This window comes from Arachis hypogaea, chromosome 1, assembly GCF_003086295.3.
Source record: "Arachis hypogaea cultivar Tifrunner chromosome 1, arahy.Tifrunner.gnm2.J5K5, whole genome shotgun sequence".
Lineage (NCBI taxonomy): Eukaryota > Viridiplantae > Streptophyta > Magnoliopsida > Fabales > Fabaceae > Arachis > Arachis hypogaea.
The window spans coordinates 91,468,610-91,476,281 of record NC_092036.1 but is presented as its reverse complement, the minus strand read 5'-3'; the positions used below and the strand labels follow the sequence as shown (position 1 = coordinate 91,476,281).

At 40.2% G+C, this 7,672-nt stretch overlaps 1 non-coding gene across 1 annotated transcript; it reads right to left on the bottom strand.

The window, feature by feature from the left end:
* Positions 1 to 6,650: 6,650 nt before the first annotated feature.
* Positions 6,651 to 6,758, bottom strand: LOC112712513 (small nucleolar RNA R71). The gene has a single exon (XR_003157812.1). It is a non-coding gene; the product is annotated as a small nucleolar RNA R71 (small nucleolar RNA).
* Positions 6,759 to 7,672: the final 914 nt, after the last annotated feature.

Genomic DNA, 7,672 nt, shown 5'->3' with positions numbered 1-7,672 from the left:
TCCTGAGGGGTCAAGGATTTCTCTTCCCTGCTCCTTTTAGGCGTGTAAAATAACCTTATTGTGCAATCCTAGCGTTTGATGCCAGACTGCTTGTTTCTGGCGTTAAACGCCAGCTTTTATTCCTTTCCTGGCGTTAAACGCCAAGCTACAACCTGTTTCTGGCATTTAACGCCAGTTTGTTGCTTCTTTCTGGTGTTTAATGCCAGTCTGGTGCTTCTTTCTGGTGTTTAACGCCCAGAATGGTGCTAGACTGGGCGTTAAACGCCCATTCTGCTACCCTTACTAGCGTTTAAATGCCAGTAAGTTTCTCCTCCAGGGTGTGCTATTTTTAATGCTGTTTTTTATTTTTCTTTAATTTTTGCAGTTGTTTTTGTGACTCCACATGATCATCAACCTAAAAAAGAAAATAACATAGAAAAATAAAATTGGGTTGCCTCTTAATAAGCACTTATTTAATGTCAATAGCTTGACAGTGAGCTCTCATGGAGCTTCACAGATGTTTAGAGCATTGTTGGGACCTTCCAACACCAAACTTAGAGTTTGAATGTGGGGGTTCAACACCAAACTTAGAGTTTGGTTGTGGCCTCCCAACACCAAACTTAGAGTTTGACTGTGGGGGCTTTGTTTGACTCTGCATTGAGAGAAGCTTTTCTTGCTTCCTCTCCATGGTTATAGAGGGAGATCCTTGAGTTTTAAACATAAGGTAGTCCTCATTCAATTAAAGGATCAACTCTCCTCTGTCCACATCAATCACAGCTTTTGCTGTGGCTAGGAAGGGTCTTCCAAGGATGATGGATTCATCCTCATCCTTCCCAGTGTCTAGGATTATGAAATCAGCAAGGATGTAAAGGCCTTTGACCTTTACTAGCACGTCCTCTACTTGTCCATAAGCCTTTTTCATGGATTTGTCTGACATCTCTAATGAGAATTTGGCAGCCTGTACCTCAAAGATTCCAGTTTCTCCATTACAGAGAGTGGCATTAAGTTTATGCCTGACCCCAGGTCACACAGAGCCTTCTCAAAGGTCATGGTGCCTATGGTACAACGTATTAAGAATTTACCAGGATCCTGTTTCTTTTGAGGTAATGTCTGCCTAACCAAGTCATTCAGTTCATTGGTGAGCAAGGGGGGTTCATTCACCCAAGTCTCATTATAAAATAACTTGGCATTCAGCTTCATGATTGCTCCAAGGTACTTAGCAACTTGCTCTTCAGTAATATCTTCATCCTCCTCAGAGGAAGAATATTCATCAGAGCTTATAAATGGCAGAAGTAGGTTCACTGGAATCTCTATGGTTTCTAGATGAGCCTTAGATTCCTTAGGTTCCTCAATTGGGAACTCCTTTTTGTCCAAATGACATCCCATGAGGTCCTCCTCACTGGGATTCACGTCCTCCTCCTTCTCTCTAGGTTCGGCCACACCAAGTAAGGTATGGCCTTGCACTCTCTTTTTGGATTCTCTTCTGTATTGCTTGGGAGAGTACTAGCAGGAGTTTCAGTGACTCTTTTACTTAGCTAGCCCACTTGTGCCTCCAAATTTCTAATGGAGGACCTTGTTTCATTCATGAAACGTAGAGTGGCCTTAGATAGATCAGAGACTATGTTTGCTAAGCTAGAGGGGCTCTGCTCAGAATTCTCTGTCTATTGCTGAGAGGATGATGGAAAAGGCTTGCTATTGCTAAACCTGTTTCTTCCACCATTATTAAAGCCTTGTTGAGGCTTTTGTTGATCCTTCCATGAGAAATTTGGATGATTTCTCCATGAGGGATTATAGGTGTTTCCATAGGCTTCACCCATGTAATTCACCTCTGCCATTGCAGGGTTCTCAGGATCATAAGCTTCTTCTTCAGAAGATGCTTCTTTAGTACTGTTGGATGCATTTTGCAATCCATTCAGACTTTGAGAAATCATATTGACTTGATGAGTCAACATTTTGTTCTGAGCCAATATGGCATTCAGAGCATCAATTTCAAGAACTTCCTTCCTTTGAGGCATCCCATTACTCACGGGATTCCTTTCAGAGGTGTACATGAACTGGTTATTTGCAACTATGTCAATGGGTTCCTGAGCTTCTGCAGGCATTTTCTTTAGGTGAATAGTTCCACCTGTAGAATGGTCCAATGACGTCTTAGACAATTCAGACAGACCATCATAGAATATATCCAGGATGGTCCATTCTGAAAGCATGTCAGAAGGACACTTTTTAGTCAGTTGCTTGTATCTTTCCCAAGCTTTATAGAGGGATTCACCTTCTTTCTGCCTGAAGGTTTGAACATCCACTCTAAGCTTGCTCAGCTTTTGAGGAGGAAAGAACTTAGTTAAGAAAGCTGTGACCATCTTATCCCAAGAGTTCAGGCTATCTTTAGGCTGAGAGTCCAACCATATTCTAGCTCTGTCTCTTACAGCAAAAGGGAAAAGAATAAACTTATAGACATCAGGATCAACTCCATTGGTCTTCTGATGGAAGTCCATGAAACTTGCAATTCTGTTGCATCAGAGAAACTAATTGAGGCTTAATCTCAAAATTGTTTGCTCCAATGGCAGGGATTGAGATGCTTCTTCCATGAAAGTTGGAATTTGGTGCAGCAATGTCACCAAGCATCTTCCTTGCATTGTTGTTGGGCTCGGCCATTACTTCCTTTTCGAGATTCTCTGTAAGGTTTTCTCTGGATTGTTGTGCTTTAGCTTCTCTTAGCTTCTTCTTCAGAGTCCTTTCAGGTTTAGGATTTGCTTCAACAAGAATATTCTTGTCCTTGCTCCTGCTCATATGAAAAAGAAGAGAACAGAAATAATAGGGATCCTCTTTACCCTGATATAGAAGTTCCTTTATGTGAGAAGAAGAAGAGAGAAGAGAGAAGGGAAAAATTCGAACACAGAGAGGAAGAAAGAGTTCGAATTTTAAGATGAAGAGAAGTGTTAGTAAATGAATAAATAAATAGAAAGAGATGAGAGAGAGATAAGAAAATTTGAATTTTAATAAAGAAAAAAGAAAAAATATTTTTATTTTTGATGAGCGGATAATTTGTACGCTTTTTGGCATTGTTTTTAGTATGTTTTTAGTATGATCTAGTTAGGTTTTAGTATATTTTTATTAGTTTTTAGTTAAAATTCACTTTTCTGGACTTTACTATGAGTTTGTGTGTTTTTTTGTGATTTCAGGTATTTTCTGGCTGAAATTGAGGGACCTGAGCAAAAATCTAATTCAGAGACTAAAAAAGGACTGCAGATGCTGTTGGATTCTGGCCTCCCTGCACTCGAAGCGGATTTTCTGGAGCTACAGAAGCTCAATTGGCACGCTCTCAATGGCGTTGAAAAGTAGACATCCTGGGCTTTCCAGCAATATATGATAGTCCATACTTTGCCCAAGATTTGATGGCCCTAACCGGCGTTCAAAGTCACCCTCAGAATTCCCAGCGTTAAACGCCGGAACTGGCACAAGAATGGGAGTTAAACGCCCAAACTGGCATAAAAGCTGGCGTTTAACTCCAAGAAGAGTCTCTACACGAAAATGCTTCAATGCTCAGCCCAAGCACACACCAAGTGGGCCCGGAAGTGGATTTTTATGTCATTTACTCATCTCTGTACACCCTAGGCTACTAGCTCTCTATATATAGGACCTTTTACTATTGTATTTAGAGCTTTTGATCATGTTTTTATGATTGAACCCTCTTTGGGAGGCTGGCCATTCGGCCATGCCTAGACCTTTTTCTTATGTATTTTCAACGGTGGAGTTTCTACACACCATAGATTAAGGTGTGGAGCTCTGCTGTACCTCGAGTATTAATGCAATTACTATTGTTCTTCTATTCAATTCCACTTGTTCTTGTTCCAAGATGTCACTTGTTCTTCAACTTGATGAATGTGATGATCCGTGACACTCATCATCATTCTCACCTATGAACGTGTGCCTGACAACCACCTCCGTTCTACCTTAGATTGGGTGAATATCTCTTGGATTCCTGATACACGATGCATGGTTGATCGCCTGACAACCGAGTGCTCGCCTGACAACCGAGCCAGCCATTCCGTGAGATCAGAGTCTTCGTGGTATAGGCTATAACTGATGGCGGCATTCAAGAGAATCCGGAAGGTCTAACCGTGTCTGTGGTATTCTGAGTAGGATTCAATGATTGAATGACTGTGACGAGCTTCAAACTCCTAAAGGCGGGGCGTTAGTGACAGACGCAAAAGAATCACTGGATTCTATTCCGGCCTGATTGAGAACCGACAGATGGATAGCCGTGCCGTGACAGGGTGCGTTGAACATTTCCACTGAGAGGATGGGAGGTAGCCACTGACAACGGTAAAACCCTTGCATAAGCTTGCCATGGAAAGGAGTAAGAAGGATTGGATGAAGACAGTAGGAAAGCAGAGAGACGGAAGGAACACAGCATCTTCATACGCTTATCTGAAATTCCCACCAATGAATTACATAAGTATCTCTATCTTTATCTTTATGTTTTATTCGTATATCACCTATATCCATTTGAGTCTGCCTGACTAAGATTTACAAGGTGACCATAGCTTGCTTCATACCAACAATCTCTGTGGGATCGACCCTTACTCGCGTAAGGTTTATTACTTGGACGACCCAGTACACTTGCTGGTTAGTTGTGCGAAGTTGTGTTTATGCCATGGTATTGAACACCAAGTTTTTGGATTCATCACCGGGGATTATTTGTGTTGTGAAAAGTATTGACCATAATTTCGTGCACCAAGTTTTTGGCGCCATTGCCGGGGATTGTTGAGTTTGGACAACTGACGGTTCATCTTGTTGCTTAGATTAGGTATTTTTCTTCAGAGTTCTTAAGAATGAATTCTAGAGTTTCATGATGATCTGTTGAAGTCTGGCTGGCTGTGAAGCCATGTCTAATTTTATTGGACCGAGGTTTCAACCTATCATCACAAGAGCTTGTTGATTTCCATCAATCTTGCTGTTGGAGCAGTGATCTGCTAAGGCTTGGCTGGCCATTGGCCATGTCTAGTGTTTTGGACCGGAGCTTTCTTTGAAAGCTTGGCTGGCTATGAAGCCATGTCTAATTCCTGGACCGGAGTCTTAGACTAGCATTGCAATGATTCCTGGAATTCTCATTAAGAATTTTGATATCTTTATTTTCTTTTCAAACTTAATTTTCGAAAAAAAAAGCACAAAAAAAAATTTACAAAATCATAAAAACCAAAAATATTGTAGGTTTCTTGTTTGAGTCTAGTGTCTTATTTTAAGTTTGGTGTCTTGCATGCATTGTTTATTTGATCTTGGTTCTATTTTCAAGTCAATAGTACAGGGAACTGAAGATTCAGAACATGCAGTAGAGGAATTACACAGAAAAAGCTGGGCGTTCAAAACGCCCAGTGAAGAAGGACAGACTGGCGTTTAAACGCCAGCCAGGGTGCCTGGCTGGGCGTTTAACGCCCAAAAGGGTAGCACAAGAGAGAGGATTTTGTTTTCAAATCAATTTTGTTTTCAAGTTTTCAAAGTTTTTCAAAATCAAATCTTTTTCAAATCAAATTTTTTCAATCAAATCTTTTTCAAAATCTATTTCTTTCTATTTTCAAAGATACTTGCTATCAATTAATGATTTGATTCAACATTTCAAGTATGTTGCCTTTTCTGTTGAGAAAGGTTCAATGTTTGAATCATATCTTTTCTTGTTAGTCAAGTCATTAATTTTTGAAATCAAATCTTTTTTTTAAAATGTTTTTCAAATCATGTCTTCTCAATCACATCTTTTTAAAACCAATCACATCTTCTTAATCACATCTTTTTTTAAAATAGTTTTCAATCAAATCTTTTTGATTTCTAATTTCAAAATCTTTTTCAAAAATCACTTCACTTCTTTCTCAATCATGGTTTTCGAAAATCAATTAGTGTTTTTCAAAATGTTTTCAAAATCCTTTACTTAATTTTCGAATACTACTTCCCTTCTTCTCACATCCTTCTATTTATGGACTAACACCATTCCTTAATGCACAATTCGAACTCCATCTCTATTGATAAGTTCGAATTTTCTACCTCTGCCTTCTATTTTTCCTTTCCTCTGACACCTCAAGGAATCTCTATACTGTGACATAGAGGATTCCACATTTTCTTGTTCTCTTCTCTTTCTTATGAGCAGGAGCAAGGACAAAAGCATTCTTGTTGAGGCTGACCCTGAACCTGAAAGGACCTTGAAGCGAAAATTAAGAGAAGCTATAGCACAATTCTCTGTAGAGGACCTAACAGAAATCTTCAAAGAAGAAGAACACATGGCAGCCAAAAACAACAACAATGCCAACAATGCAAGGAAGGTGCTGGGTGACTTTACTGCACCTACTCCCAATTTCTATGGGAGAAGCATCTCTATCCCTGCCATTGGAGCAAACAACTTTGAGCTTAAGCCTCAATTAGTTTCTCTAATGCAATAGAATTGCAAGTTCCATGGACTTCCATTGGAAGATCCTCATCAGTTTTTAGCTGAATTCTTGCAAATCTGTGACACTGTCAAGACTAATGGGGTTGACCCTGAGGTCTACAGACTTATGCTATTCCCTTTTGCTGTAAGAGACAGAGCTAGGACATGGTTGGACTCACAACCTAAAGAAAGCCTGAACTCTTGGGAAAAGCTAGTCAATGCCTTCTTGGCAAAGTTTTTTCCACCTCAAAAATTGAGTAAGCTTAGAGTGGAAGTCCAAACCTTCAGACAGAAGGAAGGAGAATCCCTCTATGAAGCTTGGGAAAGATACAAACAATTAATCAGAAAGTGTCCCTCTGATATGCTTTCTGAATGGAGCATCATAGGAATTTTCTATGATGGTCTCTCTGAACTATCCAAGATGTCTTTGGATAGCTCTGCTGGATGATCTCTTCATCTGAAGAAGACGCCTACAGAAGCTCAAGAACTAATTGAAATGGTTGCAAATAACCAATTCATGTACACTTCTGAAAGGAATCCTGTGAACAATGGGACTAGTCAGAAGAAAGGAGTTCTTGAGATTGACACTCTGAATGTCATATTGGCTCAGAACAAAATATTGACTCAGCAAGTCAATATGATTTCTCAAAGTCTACATGGATTACAAAATGCACCAAGCAGTACTAAGGAAGCTTCATCTGAAGAAGAAGCTTATGATCCTGAGAACCCTTCAATGGAAGAGGTGAATTACATGGGAGAACCCTATGGAAACACCTATAATCCTTCATGGAGAAATTATCCAAATCTCTCATGGAAGGATCAACAGAGACCTCAACAAGGTTTCAACAATAATAATGGTGGAAGAAACAGGTTTAGCAATGGGAAGCCTTTTCCATCATCTTCTCAGCAACAGACAGAGAGTTCTAAGCAGAACACCTCTGACTTAGCAACCATGGTCTCTGATCTAATCAAAACCACTCAAAGTTTCATGACTGAAACAAGGTCCTCCATTAGAAACTTGGAGGCACAAGTGGGTCAGCTGAGCAAGAAAATTACTGAACTCCCTCCTAGTACTCTCCCAAGCAATACAGAAGAAAATCCAAAAGGAGAGTGCAAAGCCATCAACATGGCCGAATTTGGAGAGGAGGGAGAGGCAGTGAACGCCACTGAGGAAGACCTCAATGGACGTCCACTGGCCTCCAATGAGTTCCCCAAAGAGGAACCATGGGAATCTGAGGCTCAAAATGAGACCATAGAGGTTCCATTGGACTTACTTCTGCC